The 17,224-nt window shown below is 42.3% G+C and overlaps 1 long non-coding RNA gene across 1 annotated transcript in view; it reads right to left on the bottom strand.

Moving 5' to 3' along the window:
- Positions 1 to 985: 985 nt before the first annotated feature.
- LOC134355463 (uncharacterized) overlaps positions 986 to 17,224 on the bottom strand; it is a 44,563-nt gene continuing 28,324 nt past the window's right edge. The window contains exons 2-3 of the long non-coding RNA XR_010020090.1: positions 7,111 to 7,200; positions 986 to 1,415 (exon numbers count right to left, since the gene is read on the bottom strand). This is a non-coding gene — a long non-coding RNA (uncharacterized LOC134355463). The remainder of the gene's footprint in view (positions 1,416 to 7,110; positions 7,201 to 17,224) is intronic.

Below are 17,224 nucleotides of genomic sequence, written 5' to 3'. Positions count from 1 at the left end.
GCCATTTGAGTTTTTCTTTGTTTATGGAATACATCTATCCTGCAGCTTACTCATTTTTTTTCCCCAGAAATTCAAGACATTGTTGCTCTGTTGTCATCCCTGCCAGCATCTCCTTCCAGTTTACTTTGGCCTATTCCTCTCTCATACCACTGTAATTTTCTTTATTCCACTGAAATACTTCTACATTAGACTTTACGTTTTCCTACCAAATTTCAAGTTGAACTCAATCATATTGTGATCACTGCCTCTTAAAGATTTGTTTACCTTAAGCTTCCTAACTGCTTCCATTTCATTACACAACTCCAATCCAGTATAGTTGATCCCGTAGTAGGCTCAACAACAAACTGCTCTAAGAAGCTATCTCATAGGCATTCAATAAATTCACTGTCTTGAGATCCATTACCAGCCTGATTTTCCCAATCTACCCGCATGTTAAAATCTCCCATGACTATCATAACATTGCCCTTTTGATACGCCTTTTCTATTTTCCATTTTAATCCGTAATCCACATCCCAGCTACTGTTTGAAGGCCTGTATATATCTGCTATCAGGGTCCTTTTACCCTTGCAAATTCTTAACTCAACCCACAAAGATTCAAGATTTTCCGATCCTATGTCACATCTTTCTAATGATTTGACGCCATTCTTTACCAGCAGAGCCATGCCACCCCCCCCCCCGACTATCTTCCTATCCTTTCGATACAATGTGTAACCCTGGACATTAAGCTCCCAACTACACCATCCTTCAGCCATGATTCAGTGATTATGATTATGATTATGAAGACACGTGGTCCTCTTTTATTGTCATTTAGTAATACATGCATTAAGAAATGATACATTATTTTTTCCGATGTGATACCACAAAACACAAGACAAACCAAGACTGAAAAAACTGACAAAACCACATAATTATAACATATAGTTACGAACAGTGTAACAATACCAAACTTGATGAAGAAGTCCATGAGCACAGTAAAGTTCAAAGTTTCTCAAATGTTGCACACCTCACGCAGACGGGAAAAGGAAGAAAAACTCTCCCTGCCATGCCCGACCACAATCCGACTCTGAGTCATCCAAAAACTTCAAGCTCTGATCAGCTCTCCGACACCGAGTACTGAGCGCCATCTCTGTCTGAACTATTCGACCTCCTTCTCAGTCGCCAAAAGCAGGCAAGTCCGGGGATTTGAGGCCTACCCTCCAAAAGATTCACGACCACACAGTAACGATAGCAGCGAACGGCGTTTCAGAAATTTCTCCAATGTTCCTCTGTGCTTTCCCGTCCATTCTCCATCAAATCAGAATTGTCCACGGCCCCTATTTAATGGATACGATATCATTTTCACCGGAGAGCTGTGCACACGCGGCGCACTGCCATCTTCTAACTCCCGCCGAGGCCACAACATTATACCCAACGATCTGCAAAAGTGCAAAAAGATCATCCACCTTATTTCTTATATTCCGTGCATTGAGATATAACACTTTGAGTGCTGTATTTGCTACCTTTTTTGATTCTGTATCCCTAAGGCACTGATACTCATCCCACTGGCTGCAATTTTGTCCTATCATCTGCCTGCCATTCTATCTTTGATTTTTTACCATCCATCCTATCCTGAGTTCCTTTACTCCAGTTCCCATCCCCCTTTTAAACTAAACCCTCCCCACAGCTCTAACAGACCTGCCTGTGTGAATATTGGTCCCCCTCAGGTTCAGGTGCAACCCATCCCTTTTGTAAAGGTCATACCTCTCCCAGAAGGGATCCCAATGATCCAAAAACCTGAAACCCTGCCCCCGAAACAGCTTCTCAGCCATGCATTTATCTGCCAAATCATCCTGTTTCTACCTTCGCTGGCTCATGGCACAGATAACAATCCAGAAATTACTACCCTGGAGGTTCTGCTTCTCAGCTTTCTGCCTAGCCCTCTAAATTCTCTCTTCGTGGCCTCTTTGCTCTTGCTTCCTATGTCATTGATGTACAAGACATCTGACAGCTCTCCCTACCCTCCAGAATGCTGTAGATGTGATCGGAGATGTCCCTGACCCTGGCACCTGGGAGGCAACATATCAGTCAGATGTCCCATTTATGTCCACAGAATCTCCTGTCTGTTCCTCTGACTATTTCCCCCAGCACAACTGCATTCCCATGATCAGTACCAGTAACCTGGCCTCCGTGGCATTCCCCTAGAAGGTCATCCCCCATAACAGTACCCAAAACGGTATACTTATTATTGAGGGGAATGGCCACAGGGGTTCTCAGTGCTAATTGCCTATTCACCTTACCATTCCTTCTCCTGACAGTCACCCAGCTACTTGCCTCTTGCAACTTAGTGGTGACTACTTCTCTGTAACTCTGATCGATTCACTCCTCATTCTCCCATACAAGCCAAAGGTCATCCAGCTACTGCTCCAGATCCCTAACGCCGTCTTCAAGGAACTGCAGCCAGATGAACTTCAGGCAGATGGAGTACCCTAGGAGACACTGGGTCTCCCAAGATTCCAACATCAGGCATGAAGAATACACAACGGCTATTTAAACTACACAAAGTACCCCGGACACCGTAGGAAAAAAAGGGAAACTTAATCAGACAACTTACCCAGACCCAATGCCTCGTCCAAGACAAAGCCTCCTTTGAGCCAAAGCCTGACACTACCACACTCACTACTGGCCCACTCCCCACAATGGCCGCTCCACTTGCCCCTTCTGTACTTTCATTTACTCCTCTCTGCGCTGCTCCCACCACTAACTGGGTGACCAGAATGACACCAAACGCCCGTAAGGCTCTCCCTTTAAACGAGCACCCTCAACCTACGAGAAACCTCCTCGCGGTGCGCTGCTCCTGCCTCTGATTAGGCCATCAGGATATATCAAATTAGATATATGTCACCATACACAATGCCGAGATTCATTTTCCTGTGGGCATACTCATTAAATCTATAGAATAATAACCATAACAGAATCAATGAAAGGTCGCCTGACTACGGTCTTCAACCAGAGTCCAGAAAACAACAAACTGTGCAAATACAAAAAGAAGAAATAATATTAATAAATAAGCATTGAAAGCGAATCTATTGGTTGTGGGAACATTTCACTGATGGGGCGAGTGAAGTTATCCCCTTTGGTTCAAGAGCCTTATAGTTGATAAGTAGCAACTGTTCTTGAACCTGGTGATGTGAGGCCTGAGGCTCTTTTACCTTCTTCCTGATGGCAGCTGCGAGAAGAAAGCATGTGGGGGTCCCTGATGATGGATGCTGCTTTCCTGGAACAGTGTTTCATTTAGATGTGCTCAGTGGTTGGGAGAGCTTTACCAGTGATGGACTGAGATCCACTAGTTTGTAGGATTTTCCATTCAACGGCATTGGTGTTTGCATACCAGGCTGTGATGCAGCCAGACAATATACTCTTCCCTACACATCTATAGAAATTGGTCAGTTTAGGTGTCACACCAAATCTCTGCAAATTCCTAAGGAAGTAAAGGCTCTTCTGTGCTTTCTTCATAATTGCACTTACGTGCTGGACCCAAGACAGGTCCTCTGAAATAATAACACTGAGGAATTTAAAGTTGCTGACCCCCTCCACCTCTAATCCTCCAATGAGGACTAGCTCATGGACCTCTGGTTTTCTTCTCCTGGAGTCTATAATCAGTTCCTCGGTCTTGCTGACATTGGAATGAGAGGTTGTTGTTACAACACCACTCAGCCATATTTTCGATCTCTCTCCTATATGCTGATTCACCAACCCCTTTGATTCAGCCTATGAATCTAACAGCTTCCATACAGTTGGCTTAAAGTTCTACAACCTGCATTCTAAGTCATGTCAAATACATTTCATTTCTGTGCATGTAACTTGGTTGCAGTCCACCATAGTGATCACATCTGACACACTGCAGTAGTGATGTGCATTATTGACACAGAACACTACAAAAATTCACCAAGCTGTTCTCCTAAGGCACAAACCATCCAGTCTTAAATATATTATGTTTTAATACCAGAGCAGCTTCTGCAAAACGTCTTCCACAACCTTTGAAAGATATCACCAGATTAGAAGATGTAAGGATATAAGCCAACCCGCTTTCTCAGGATAATCAGGAAGATGAACATTACATACAAGCCTAACATAAACACAAGAGATTCTTCAGATGCTGAAAATACAGAGTAACACACAGAAAACACTGGAAGAACTCAGCAGGTCAGGCAGCACCTATGGTGGGGAATGAACAGTTGATGTTTCAGGCCAAGACACTTCATCAGGACTCTAAATACTATTACTTAGGACTTTAAATACTGGCTTTTCAGCATCCCATACTTCCTGTGAAGACATTTAAAAAGATATCTACAGATTCAAAAGTAAGAATATTTTCACAGGTTAATTTGAGAAAAGTGCAAAAATATTCTTACAATGAATATGAACAATTCCATTGTAACATGACTCAGGAGATGCAAATGCAGTAACAAAGAAAGAAATCAGGGAAGTTATTTTGCAATAAATCAGCAATGTCTCATAAAATGCTTCTTTATAATGGTAGCTCAAACGTAACACTCATCTTTGACATTGAAGATCATGGAACCAAGCCCATCTCTGGGGGATGCGCACATCTTTTAGACAGATACTATACACCTAGTGAAATAGTCAGGGATGTGTAATCCAAGGTGACATTTTACAAATGAGATGCTCGTACAGGACCCAGCTGTCCTGTCAGATGAATATTAGATGATTCCTCAAAGAAGAGAGTTATTCTCCCTGGTGTATTGGCTAATATTAATCCTTCTGTCATCACTAATAGTATATATTATTTTGACAATATTTCATTGTCACGGATTCTCTAGTTGTGATCCACCTAGAAAGCAGGGCCAGCATGATGCCCCATTGGATAGACAGAAAATATTGGCTCAATGTTGGTAAAGTTTGTTTCGATGAGAACACAGATGTCAGTGCAGAAGTCTTCGCATTAAAATCATTTGACTTACTGGAGGTATGGTTGATGTTTCTTTACGTATTGACCATCGATTCAGTCATATTTTCACATCTCAGGTAGACAATGTGATCAGCTTGGACAAGCTGGGCAGGACGGCCTGTTTCTCTGCGACATAACTCCATGGCTCTAATGTGATAATTTCACATCCATAACAACTGGTCAACAACTCAGAGAGGAGGCAGTCACAGCGAAAGCACATTATAAGCTGTGAAGAATTAGCCCTCAACTGAAGGTGCCAAAACAACCTGCTCTGAATAAAAGTACCTTACCCCTAAACTGAAATAAGACCATAAGACATAGGATCAGAATGGGGTCATTCGGCCCATCGAGTCTACTCTGTCACTCTATTGCAGCTCATTTACTATCCCTCTCAATCCCATTCTCCTGCCTTCTCCCTGTAACCTTTGACACTCTGGCTAATCAAGAAACTACCAACTTCAGTTTTAAATTTACTCAGTGACTTACCTGCACAGCCACCTGTAGCAATGATCCACAGATCCACTACCCTACCCTCTGGCAAAAGAAATTTCTCCTCATCTCTGTTCTAAATGGACACGCCAGTCAGAAGCTGTCCCCTCTGGTCCTGGTCTCCCCCACTATAGGAAACATTCTCTCCACATCCACTTTATGCAGACCTTTCAATATTCAATAGCTACAATGAGATCCCTCCTCATTCTTCTAAACTCCAGCAAGTACAAGCCCAGAGCCATCATATGCTCCTCATACATCAACTCTTTCATTCCTGGAATCATTCTTGTGAACCTCTTTTGGACCCTCTCCAATGCCAGCACATATTTTCTTAGAAAAGGGCACGAAACTGCTTACAATACTCCAAGTGCAGTCTGACCAATTCCTTTTTAAACCTCAATGTTACATCCTTGCTCTTGTATTCCAGTCCTCTCAAAATGAAAGCTAACATTGCACTTACATAGTCTACGCCTTTATTCCTTCTACACTTCCCTGCACTTCAACTTCTCCTGCCACTTCTTTGCCCATTCTCTGAATCTAAGTACTTCTGCAGCCTTCCTGCTTCCTCAACACTACATGCCCCTCCACCTATCTCCATATCATCCACAAATTTGGCCACAAAGCCATCAATTCTGTCATCCAAATTATTCACATATAACATGAAAAGAAAGTGGTCTCATTACTGACCCCTGTGGAAACACACTAGTCACTGGAAACCAACTGGAAAAGGCCCTCTTTATTCCCTCTCTTTGCCTCCTGACAGTAAGCTAACCTTCTATCCATGCTAGTATCTTTCCTGTCATACCATGGGCTCTTATCTTGTTAAGCAGCCTCATGTGCAGCACCATGTCAATGGCCTTCTGTAAATCCAAGTAAACAACATCCTCTGACTCTCCTTTGTCTATCCTGCCTGTTAAATCCTCAAAGAATTCCAATAGATTAGTCAGGCAAGATTTCCCCTTAAGGAGACCATGCTGATTTCAGCCCACTTTATCATGGCCAAATACCCCGAAATCCCAACATCTTCTCAACCACCAAAGTCCGACTAACTGGCCTATAATTTCCTTTCATCTGCCTTGCTTCTTTCTTAAAGAGTGGAATGACATTTGCAATTTTCCGGTCCTCTGGAACCATTCAAGAATCTGGTGATCCTTGAAATATCATTACTAATGCCTTCATAATTTCTTTAGCTACCTCTTTCAGAACCAGTTGAAACTGGTGAAACACAGTGGCACTATTCTGGCAGCAAGCGAATCTACTTACTACTGTGTTAGTCACACTTTTTCTGGACAATGAACAGTGCTATCAATGGCCCGTAGCTTCGCTTTCGGAGTTGAGCTGTTGAACCTCCAGTACGACCTGGCATTTTTGCGGTGCGAACTGAAGTCTCGAAGATGCAAGATGGTTGCAGCGTTGCATGTATTGGCCGAATGAAGGTGGTGGGTCCCGGGCTCAAGAGCCAATACTTGGCCGATTTAAGCATTGGGCCAGGTTGAAAAAGTCAGGGTGTTGGGCTGGGAGGTGATGGAGGGGCTGATGTTCAGCTCGCTGGTCAGTGAGGTTTACTCATCTCTGACTGAACTGAGACTGTGACTTAACAGGCCTCTGAACCAGCTGTAGTGATGACTGGCTTTGTGGCTATGAACTCACTTTCGTGAATATTATTTACTTACTTTTTATTGTTTGCATTGATTTTTTTCTTTTATTTTACACATTGGGTGTTTGACGGTCTTTTTTTAATGGGTTCTTTGTTTTGTGGCTGCCTGTAAGGAAACAAATCTCAAGATTATTTATAGTATACATATATTTATTTAGAAAATTCAAAGATTCAAAGTGCATTTATCATGAAAGTATAAATGCAGCACACAACCCTGAAATTTGTCCTCCCCAAAGACAACCATGCAACAAAGAACCATGAAACCAAACTATTCAAAGAAAAAATCAACCTTCCGCTTCCCCACACGTGCAAATAAAATCACGCAAACGATAACAAAAAAAAGGGAGAAATACAGACCACAAAACACAAAGCAAAAAGGCATATTTCAGTTCAGCTCAGTGTTCATTATCTGCAGGCCCCCTCGATTCAAAAATCACCCAACAAAAAAGGGGCGACCAGGAACACAACACGTCATAATAAGAGTCCAAATCTACAAACCGCAGCAGTTAAACCTTCCATCCTCTGACAGAATCAGGGGAGACAGAGAGGTAATGATTATTTGAATCCAAGAACCTTCCCTCAAGAGCAGCAAGCAAGAGGGAGAGGAAGTCTACCAGATGCAGATACCTTCCTCCACCAGCAGCGAGTGAGAAGCTGGTAGATGGTGCTGAACTTTCACTCGCCCTCCACAACCGCCTCAATTATTTCAATTTTTCTCGGTGCTTTAATTGGCAAGAGATGACTTCCTGGCCTCCATGATGCACGCTTTGCTCACGGCCTCGTGGGACCCTTTCCGAGACGGCAAAGCGCCAGATTACCCAATCAGCCTGAAAACACTTTGCCAGAATGTAGGTAACAGGCTCCAACAGTAGCAGAACCACATCTGAGTTAAAATGAAGATGTAAAAGAAGTCAAAGAAATTAAAGGAGTTGCTCTTTGAACCATCCTGACAATGTTGCCTTTGGTGGTGTTGTTTGCTAGTGCTGGTGATTTACCTACCTTTAGAACTTCCATCTTCCCAAGCACCTTCTCCTGAGTAATTGAAACAACACGCACTTCTGGCTCTTGACACTTTGAATTTCTGGCATATTGCTAGTGTCTTCCATTGTGAACAGTGATGGCAAATACTTACTAAGTTCCTCCACCATTTCTTTGTCCCCCATTACTACCTCTCTGGCATCATTTTCAGGCAGTCTGCTATCAATTCTCCCTTTGCTTTTACTCTTTATATATTGGAAAAAAAATCTATTGGTATCCTCTTTTACGTTTGTATATTATTGGCTAGCTTCCCTTCATATTTCATCTGTTTTCCCCTTTTAGCTTCTTTAATTGCCTTCAGTTGGTTTTTAAAAGCTTCTCAATCATCTGACCTCCTATTCAATTTTTCTATATTGTATACCTTCTCCTTTACTTCTATGCTGTCTTTGACATCCCTTGTCAGCCACAATTGCCTTAACCTCTATTTAGAATATTTCTTCATCTTTGTAATCCAGCCATTGTTGTTCTGCCATCATCCCTGCTAGTGTCCCCTTCCAATCAACTCTGGCCAGCTCCTCTCTCATGGCTCTGTAATTCTCTTTACTTCACTATAATACTGATACAACTTAACTTTATCTTTTCCCTCTCAAACTGAAAGGTGGAAATCTATCATATTATCAGTCCTGAAGAAAGGACTCGGCCTGAAACGTTGACTGTTCATTTCCATAGATGCCTGACCTGCCGAGTTCCTCCAGCATTTTGTGTGTATTACTTTGGATTTCCAGCATCTGCAGACTTTCTCATGTTTATATTATGATTACTACTTCCTAAGGGTTCCTTTACCTTAAGCTCCCTAATTAAATTTGGTTCATTACACAACACCCAATCCAGAATTGGCTTTCTGCTAGTGGGCTCAACCACAAGCTGTTCTAAAAAGCCATCTGAAAGGCATTCTACAAATTCCCTCTTTTGGGATCCAGCACCAACTGATTTTTCCAATCTCAAAGTTCAAAGTGCAGTTACTTTCAAAATATGTATACATTATACAACCTTGAGATTTGTCTGCTATATTGAATTGCCTCCAAGTCCAAAGGGAAGTTGTAGACTATTACTTGCGATCATCATTTGCCAGAAAAAGTATGGTTAACAAAGTATTTAGTTGCCTTCCTTGTTTCATTATCCACCAGGCAGAAGTTGCAGAGGTTCACAATCGCCACCTTAAACCAGAATCTACCTAAATATTGAAATCTCCCCCACCCCATGATTATCATAACATTACCCTTTTTACATTCCTTTTCTCTTTCCCATTGTAATTTGTATCCCACATCCTGGCTACTGTTCAGAGGCCTGCATAGTCCCATCAGGAACTTTTTACCCTTGTAATGTCTTAACTCTACCCACAAGGATTCTACATTCTTGGACCCTATGTCATCTCATTCTAAGATCTGATTTCACATTTTTACAAACAGAGGCACCCCACCCCCTCTGCTTACCTGCTGACCTTTCAATACAAGGTGTCTTCTTGGATTTAAGGTCCTAACTATGATCTTCTTTTAGCCACAGCTCAGTGACGTCCATAATGTCATACTTGCCACTTTGTAATTGTGCTACAAGATCATCTACCTTATTCCATATATTGTGTACATTCAAATGTAACACCTTCAGTCCTGTATTCATCACCCTTCAGCTCATCCCACTGACTGCAGTTGTGCTCTTTCACCTGCCTGTCCTTACTCAAATTCTCACTACACACTCCATCTACTTGTACACCAACTGCCCCACCCACAGCCCTGTCATTCTGGTTCTCATCCACCTTCCAAATTAGTTTAAACCCCCAACATCTCGAGCAAAACTGTCCACAAGGATATTGATCCCCCTAGGGGTTCAGGTGTAACCTGTCTTTTCTGTATGGGTCATACCTTCCCCAGAAATAATGCCAATGATCCAGAAATATGCCCTCTGCACCAGTTCTTCAGCCATACATTCCTCTGCCAAATTATCCTACTCTTACCCTCACTGGCAAGTGACACCGACAGCAACCCAGAGATTACTACCTCAGAGTTCTTGCTTTTTCAGCTTTCTACCTAACTCCCTTTATTCTCTCTTCATTACCTCCATCCATTTCCTGTCTATGTTGTTGGTATCAATACGTACTATGACTTTTGGCTGTTCACCCTCTCCCTTTAGAATGCTGTAGACCTGATCAGAGACATCTCTGACCCTGGCACTTGGGAGACTAAATACCATCCAGGTATCTTTATCACATCTGCAGGATCTTCTGTCTGCTCCCCTAACTATGGAATCCCTTATCGCTCCTGCACTCCTCTTCTTCCTCTTCCCCTGAGCACAAAGCCGGACTTAATGCCAGTCACAGCTCTGCCGCTTCTCTCTGGTAGGTCATTTCCACCCCCTCCCCCACCCAAAGTATCCAGAATGGTATACTTATTATTGTGGGGAACAGCCACAAGGATACTCAGCACTGGCTGCCTATTCCCTTTCCCTCTTCTGACAGTCACCCGGGCACCTGCTTCCTGCAACTTACGGGTGACTACCTCCCTGTAGCTCCTTTCTATCATCTCCTTATTCTCCCGTATGAGCCAAGGGTCACTGAGCATGCAGCTACAGTTCCTTAGCATGGTCGCTACGGAGCTGAAGCTCGGACCACTTCATGCAAATGTAGTTGGCAGGGAGACTGGAGGTCTCCCAAAGTTCCCACATCTCACATAATGAACGTACCACAAACTCTAGATGCATTCTCGGTGCACTATCTATGTACTAACAGTAAAACAAAAACTTACCAGAAACTTACTTAGAACCTCTGCCTGTGTTTGTCCAAGCCTGTTAACCCAAAGCCGAACCATTCTAACACTGTCCCACTCCAACAATGGCTGCTCCGCTTGCATCTCCTTTCTTTTTATTGGCTCAAATTAGGCTTACTCCTGTAGTTTTCAAATGGCTCCCATCCTGCAAGATGTTGCGCTCTCGTTCACTAAGAGCGTGGAAAGGGAGAAGGTGCAACAAAGAGCAGCTTGCCCACATGGCCTCAAACTACAAACAGATCAGTCAGTTAAGGGTCTGATTACCAAATTATCCCTAGATCTGCTAGTAAACCATGTAATGGTCTTCTCTAGATCAATGGATTGTCATTGATGGTCTCATTGTTGTTTCAGAATCTTTCTTGTGCGAAATTGCTGCTGGGTTTTCAACACTGCATTCCTGGCCGCTCTTTAAATTGGGTGCGAAGAATCACGAAATGTTATGAAAGCCACTACATAAATGCCATTTCAATGCACAGTGAGATATTGGACCCAAGATATTCAAGGTGTTAATAGCATTACATTGTTCTGATTTGTATGCAATGCAGATTCTGTTGTTGCAAAAAAATAAGCTGACAGCTTCTATTAGCACTGCAAGCCTCTTCTCTGACAAATTGCAGTTTGTCTCCTGGGCAGATTCCTGGTAGCTGAAAAGATTTCAATTTACTAGGGCACTATAGCAATGCTTGATGGAGCATTAGATTGTAACTGGTTTCTATGGAGCACATTGTTTCTCCGTGCCTGTGTCATACCAGTCATCAGGTTCTGAATTATTTTTCTTTTTAAAAGTGTTTTGCATTGGCTTCATGATTAGAGATGCTACTTATCTCCGACTGGCCTATGCTGGTCCCTCACTTTAAAGTTGAATTATATAATCATTTTCCAGCACCATAGGTATGAAATTGAATTTGAAGAACAATTTAGTTTATATTGAGCGAAGGTTTCACAGAAAAGGAAAAGGATTTATTAAGCAACTCTGGTTCAATGACACTCATTATAGTGGACAGCTTCAATATACTCCCATAGAAGAGATAATTTTGAGCTAGCCTCTCCTGTTACTGGACATTAACTAGGTTGAGGGATGAAAATCTGACTACTGACCAAAGCCTGATTTACCATTCAGTTAAAATAATGCATGAAAAGTGGTGGGTTTTTGGTTGGATTGTGTGTATCATTGTACATATTTTTCCAGCATTTGTTGTGTCCTTGGTTTCAGCAGAAAGTATGCTAAAACTCCAGTATAGCTGAAGGAACATAGAGGTTGTAGAGGTTACTTTTGGAGGAAATACTAAGTCTCCTTTTGCCTATGCATAGCACTATTTGAAGATCAAGATAACTCCCACTAGGTTCTGGCATTTACATTTCAGCTAACATCACCAAAACAGTTTGTGTGGTTATTAAAATGCTATTTGTATTAAAATGCAATTTGTATATTGTAGCACTAGCTGCACTGCAAAAGTCATTTATTGCTTAGACTACACTTCTGCACAGGTCAAACTCAAAGTTGAGATTATTGTCAATTATTGTCATATGCATAAGTACACATATGCACAGGTGCAATGAAAAACCTGCTGCCGCATCTTAGGCATGTAATTAGCATTCACAAGAAAAACATACATTTGACCCCATGTTTGCAAGAAAGAACGTAACTAGGACTAAAAATAATTAACATGCGTTTTAGTGCAGAGTGATCAGTGGGACCATGCTGTTGCTAAATTGTAGTGATTAGGGTTTTGCTGCTTTGAACTTGTAACTCCTACCTGACTGGAGATGGCATGGCCTGGACACTGGTGGTCTTTAATGAGGCAGCACTTCCGTAATGAAGTGTCAAGGCATAGAAAGCTACAGACCTAATGTGGGTAAATGGGATTAGAGTAACACTCTCAACACGCTGGAGGAACTCAGCAGGTCGGGCAGCATCCGTGGAAACAATGAGTCGACGTTTCGGGCCGGAACCCTTCGTCAGGACTGTAGAGGGAAGGGGCAGAGGCCCTATAAAGCCTTAATAGGGCCTCTGTCCCTTCCCTCTACAGTCCTGATGAAGGGTTTTGGCCCAAAACGTCGACTCATCGTTTCCACGGATGCTGCCCGACCTGCTGAGTTGCTCCAGCGTGTTGTGAGTGTTGCTTTGACCCCAGCATCTGCAGAGTATTTTGTGTTTGGGATTAGAGTAGATAGGTACAGACAACATGGACATCGGTGAGCTGAAGGAGCTGATTTCCTGTAGTATGAAATCATGCCTGTACGTCCCACCATCTGCATCATTACTTTCCATTTCATAAGCCTTAAGTTCTGTAGTTCTCATCCTAAACCTTTTGGATTGAGTCCTTGAAACTACTTCATTGATCAGGTTTCTGGTCACATATATTTACATCTTTTAACTCCGTGTTAATTCTTGTCTCATAATACTTCAGTGAAGTGCCTGGCAATTGCATCAGCATCCAAGACCTCTTAAGCATTACACCGTTTTCAATATCACTACTTAAACTCCACTGCATACGATAAGTTTGTGAGCTTGATACGTGAAGGGGCTGAACAAATGAGTCAGCGTCTACCACTTAAAACCATCCATAGAGCAAGAAGAAGTTGTTTCTTGAAACAAAGGCTCTAGACCAGCCAACCTCACCAGGAGATGTCCCAGTTTACCACGGAAGTAGGCACGTTTGATAAAGGAGGAACAAGGTGTAGAGTAAAGGGGTGAAGTTAGTAGAAACAGAGGGAATATTTAATATTTTGCAATTTCCTTGATATATTTGAAATCAAAGCTCTTAGTGCTTTCTGCATGCGTGAGTCACTCTGCTGCACCAACGCGACATAAAAGAACAAAGCTATATAATTTATGATCACATACACAGACCATGTTCCATTATAGAGAAACCAGTACAGAGTGAAGATACAAATATGAATCAATGCTATTTTTGTACACAGTTTAGACTGTTTGAAATATCTCAGCATTCTTAATAATTTGATTTGCAGCTTAACAGTCGGATGCCAAGCCATTCCATGTTAGTTTTATTATAAAAACACCACATCATTCCCAGGGTTTTGCATTTTCCACTGATAACAGGAATTGGCTCTTCCTGATTTTTGACCCACATATCTGCAAATAGTGCTCACATTTTATTTTTTTTTACAAATACTTTTATGTATAACATGCACAAGCACAATACAAATGAGCCATCTTCTTCTAGAATCATAAACAAAAGAATTGTTCCTAAACAAAGGATTACAGGAGGAATGGAGATGGGCTAATCCCTAATGACATCAATGGATCTGGAGTTGAGAGGGTAAACAACTTTAATTTCCTCAGCATCCACATCACCGAGGACCTCACGTGGGCTGTATGCACCAGCTGTGTGGTGAAAAAAGCACAACAATGCCTTTTTCACCTCAGACAGCTGAAGAAGTTTGATATGGGCCCCCAAATCCTATGAACTTTCTACAGGGGCACAATTGAGAGCATCCTGACTGGCTGCATCACTGCCTGGCATGGGAACTGTACTTCCCTTAATTTCAGGACTCTACAGAGAGTGGTGCGGACAGCCCAGCGCATCGGTAGTTGTGAACTTCCCATGATTCAGGACATTTACAAAGACAGGTGTGAAAAAAATGGACAATCTACTCCAGCTGCTACCATCAGGAAACAATACCACAGCATAAAAGCCAGGACAAACGGGTTCCAGGACAACTTCTTCTACCAGGCCATCGGACAGATTAATTCACACTGATTTGAGTATATTTCTGTGTTACATTGACTGTTCTATTTATCATAAATTATTATAAATTACTATGATTGCACATTGTACATTTAGACGGAGACGTAATGTAAAGATTTTTACTCCTCATGTATCTGAAGGATGTCAGAAATAAAGTCAATTCAATTCAATTCAATAACTCAGTACTAGTAAAAAGACAATCAGTGCCTGATCTCTATTGTTACATCTATGGCCATGCTATATTAACCACAAGCAGCAATTTATGTGGAAAATAGCTCACACGGGGTAAATGTACTTTGCAGGTGCATATTTACTGTGTGGGCACGTGGCCAAGTGGTTAAGGCATTGGACTAACGATCTGAAGGTTGTGAGTTCAAGCCCCAGCTGAGGCAGCGTGTTGTGTCTTTGAGCAAGGCACTTAGCATGGGCAACTGCTGGTCTTCCGTACAACCTTGTCCAGGCCTGCGCCCTGGAGAGTGAAGACTTTCCAGGTGCAGATCCATGGTCTCGCAAGACTAACAGGTTTACTGTACGTTCATAAATATATAGAAACTTGGGAAATTAAAAAAACCAAAACAAAAAAAACTCTCAGATTATTCTGCAAATGTACAAGAAGACAAAGTTCACAGACCTATACTATGTGAAACATACCGAGAAACCATGTTTAAAATTTAGTAAATCAGAAACGCACAGTCACTTCTACATTCCCAGTTAGCCACATCTAACTGATGACATTAAGTCGAAGTAAATGCTTTTTCACAAAAACAGCTTTTGCAATCAATTACAGACTATGGTGATAAGGTTCAATGATTCAATGGTTCCACTTAATATCAGAGAATTAATACAGAATACAACCTAAAATTCTTACTCTCCATAGGTATCTGCAAAACAGAAAAAAAACCCCAAAGAATGAATGACATAAAAAAACATTAGAACCCCAAAGTCCCCTCCCACTCCCACATGCAAGCAGCAGCAAAGCATCAATCTTCCACCCTCCCCCTCCCACCTGCCTCAGCAAAAGCATCAGCCCCTCCCTCCCACCACCTGCCATGCAGGCAATAGCATCCAAAGAGACCATGAACCCAAGTCCATCAAAAAAAAAACACTGTCCATCCCAACACCTCGATATCCCACAGGCTCTTTCTCTCACTAACGAGGGAGAGAGAGGTATCACTCCTGCTGCAGCGAGAGGGAGACCAGCAGCTCGTTGTTACAGTCTGCAGCATTGCTTATTTGTTGTCTTGATCTTCTGATCTTCCGCGACGCTTCAGTGGGTGACACCGGTGAGGAATTGGGTTGTCCACAGCGCTACAGGGTTGCACCCCGAAGCCATATGTCTTCCAGGCCGCTCCTGGGGAAGCTACCCTATTTCTACTTCATAAATTCTGCACAGATCTGTGCTTAGAATACCGTGCAGAGCTATAGTCTCCATATGATAAATGCATATTGAAGCATTTGAGAAAAGTGCTGAAAAGGTGTACAAGTGTCAGGATTGAGAATTGCAATTGTGGCAGAAGCTGAGGGTCTTTGAAAAGCAACTATTAAGAACTGATTGAATTCTTCCAAATGATGCAGGCTTCAAAAGGGTGAACAAGGAGAGGTCGCATTTGTGGAGAGAGAAATAGTTGATCTGTGATCTATGACCTTTCATCAGGGCATCTACAAGGTTCATCTACCTAAATACATCCTTCTTAGCAGGCATTACCCGGCCCTGCTGAATATTTTGAGCATTTTCTGTTTATATTTCAGACGCAACATCTGCAGTGCTTTGCTTTCTGGCCACCTGCAAAACAAGAGGAACTATGATTCTTGGCCAAGGGCCAAGATTGCATTCGAATACTGTAGCTATGGTATCCTTAATGGTTCTAATCCACACCAAGTCACACTGAAAAGCATCCCCATAGCACGATGCTCACTTCACAATACTTTACAGTAGGGATGGCGTTACCTGGCTGATGCGCAGTATTAGATTTACGCCACTTAGTGTTGAAGCCAAGGCATTCCACTTTAGTCTCATCGACCACAAGATCTTCTTTACAGTATCTTCTAAGTGAGGCTTTGCAAGTCTTTAGCGGTACATGTTGTGTAAATCTCAGATGGCACATCAGCCAGGTAACTGTAAAGTAAAGTGGAGGTAGCATCATGCTCTGGGGATGCTTTTCAGCAGCAGGGACTGGAAATCTGGTCAGGACTGATGGGAGGAGGAATCCTGCTAAATACAAAGAAATCCTAGATAAAAACCTGCTACCTCTGCCAGAAAGCTTAATCTGGGGAGGAAGTCCATCTTCCTAAAGCATGTGATCAGTTAGATTGATCAAAATCCCTGGTTGTAATACTGCTTTCTGAATAATTGCTAACTGAATAATTTTTCAAGGCATTGTAGATGGATGTCCAGGGAATAGCACTCAAGAAGGGCAGCACAGTAGCGTAATGATTAGCACATCCTTTTACAGTACAGGTGACTCGGGTTCAATTCCCGCCACTGCCTGTAAAGAGTTTGTACGGGTTTGCTGTGTGACATGGCTCAAAGGGCCGGAAGGGTCTAGTCTGCGTTGTATCTAAATAAATAATTAAATAAAGGAGGGCCTGCAGATAGAATCCCAAAGGGACAACATAGAGA

The sequence above is a fragment of the Mobula hypostoma genome, chromosome 13 (genome assembly GCF_963921235.1).
Source record: "Mobula hypostoma chromosome 13, sMobHyp1.1, whole genome shotgun sequence".
NCBI classification, from domain to species: domain Eukaryota; kingdom Metazoa; phylum Chordata; class Chondrichthyes; order Myliobatiformes; family Myliobatidae; genus Mobula; species Mobula hypostoma.
Note: the sequence above shows the minus strand (reverse complement) of the source record. Positions and strands in the feature narration are given on the sequence as shown.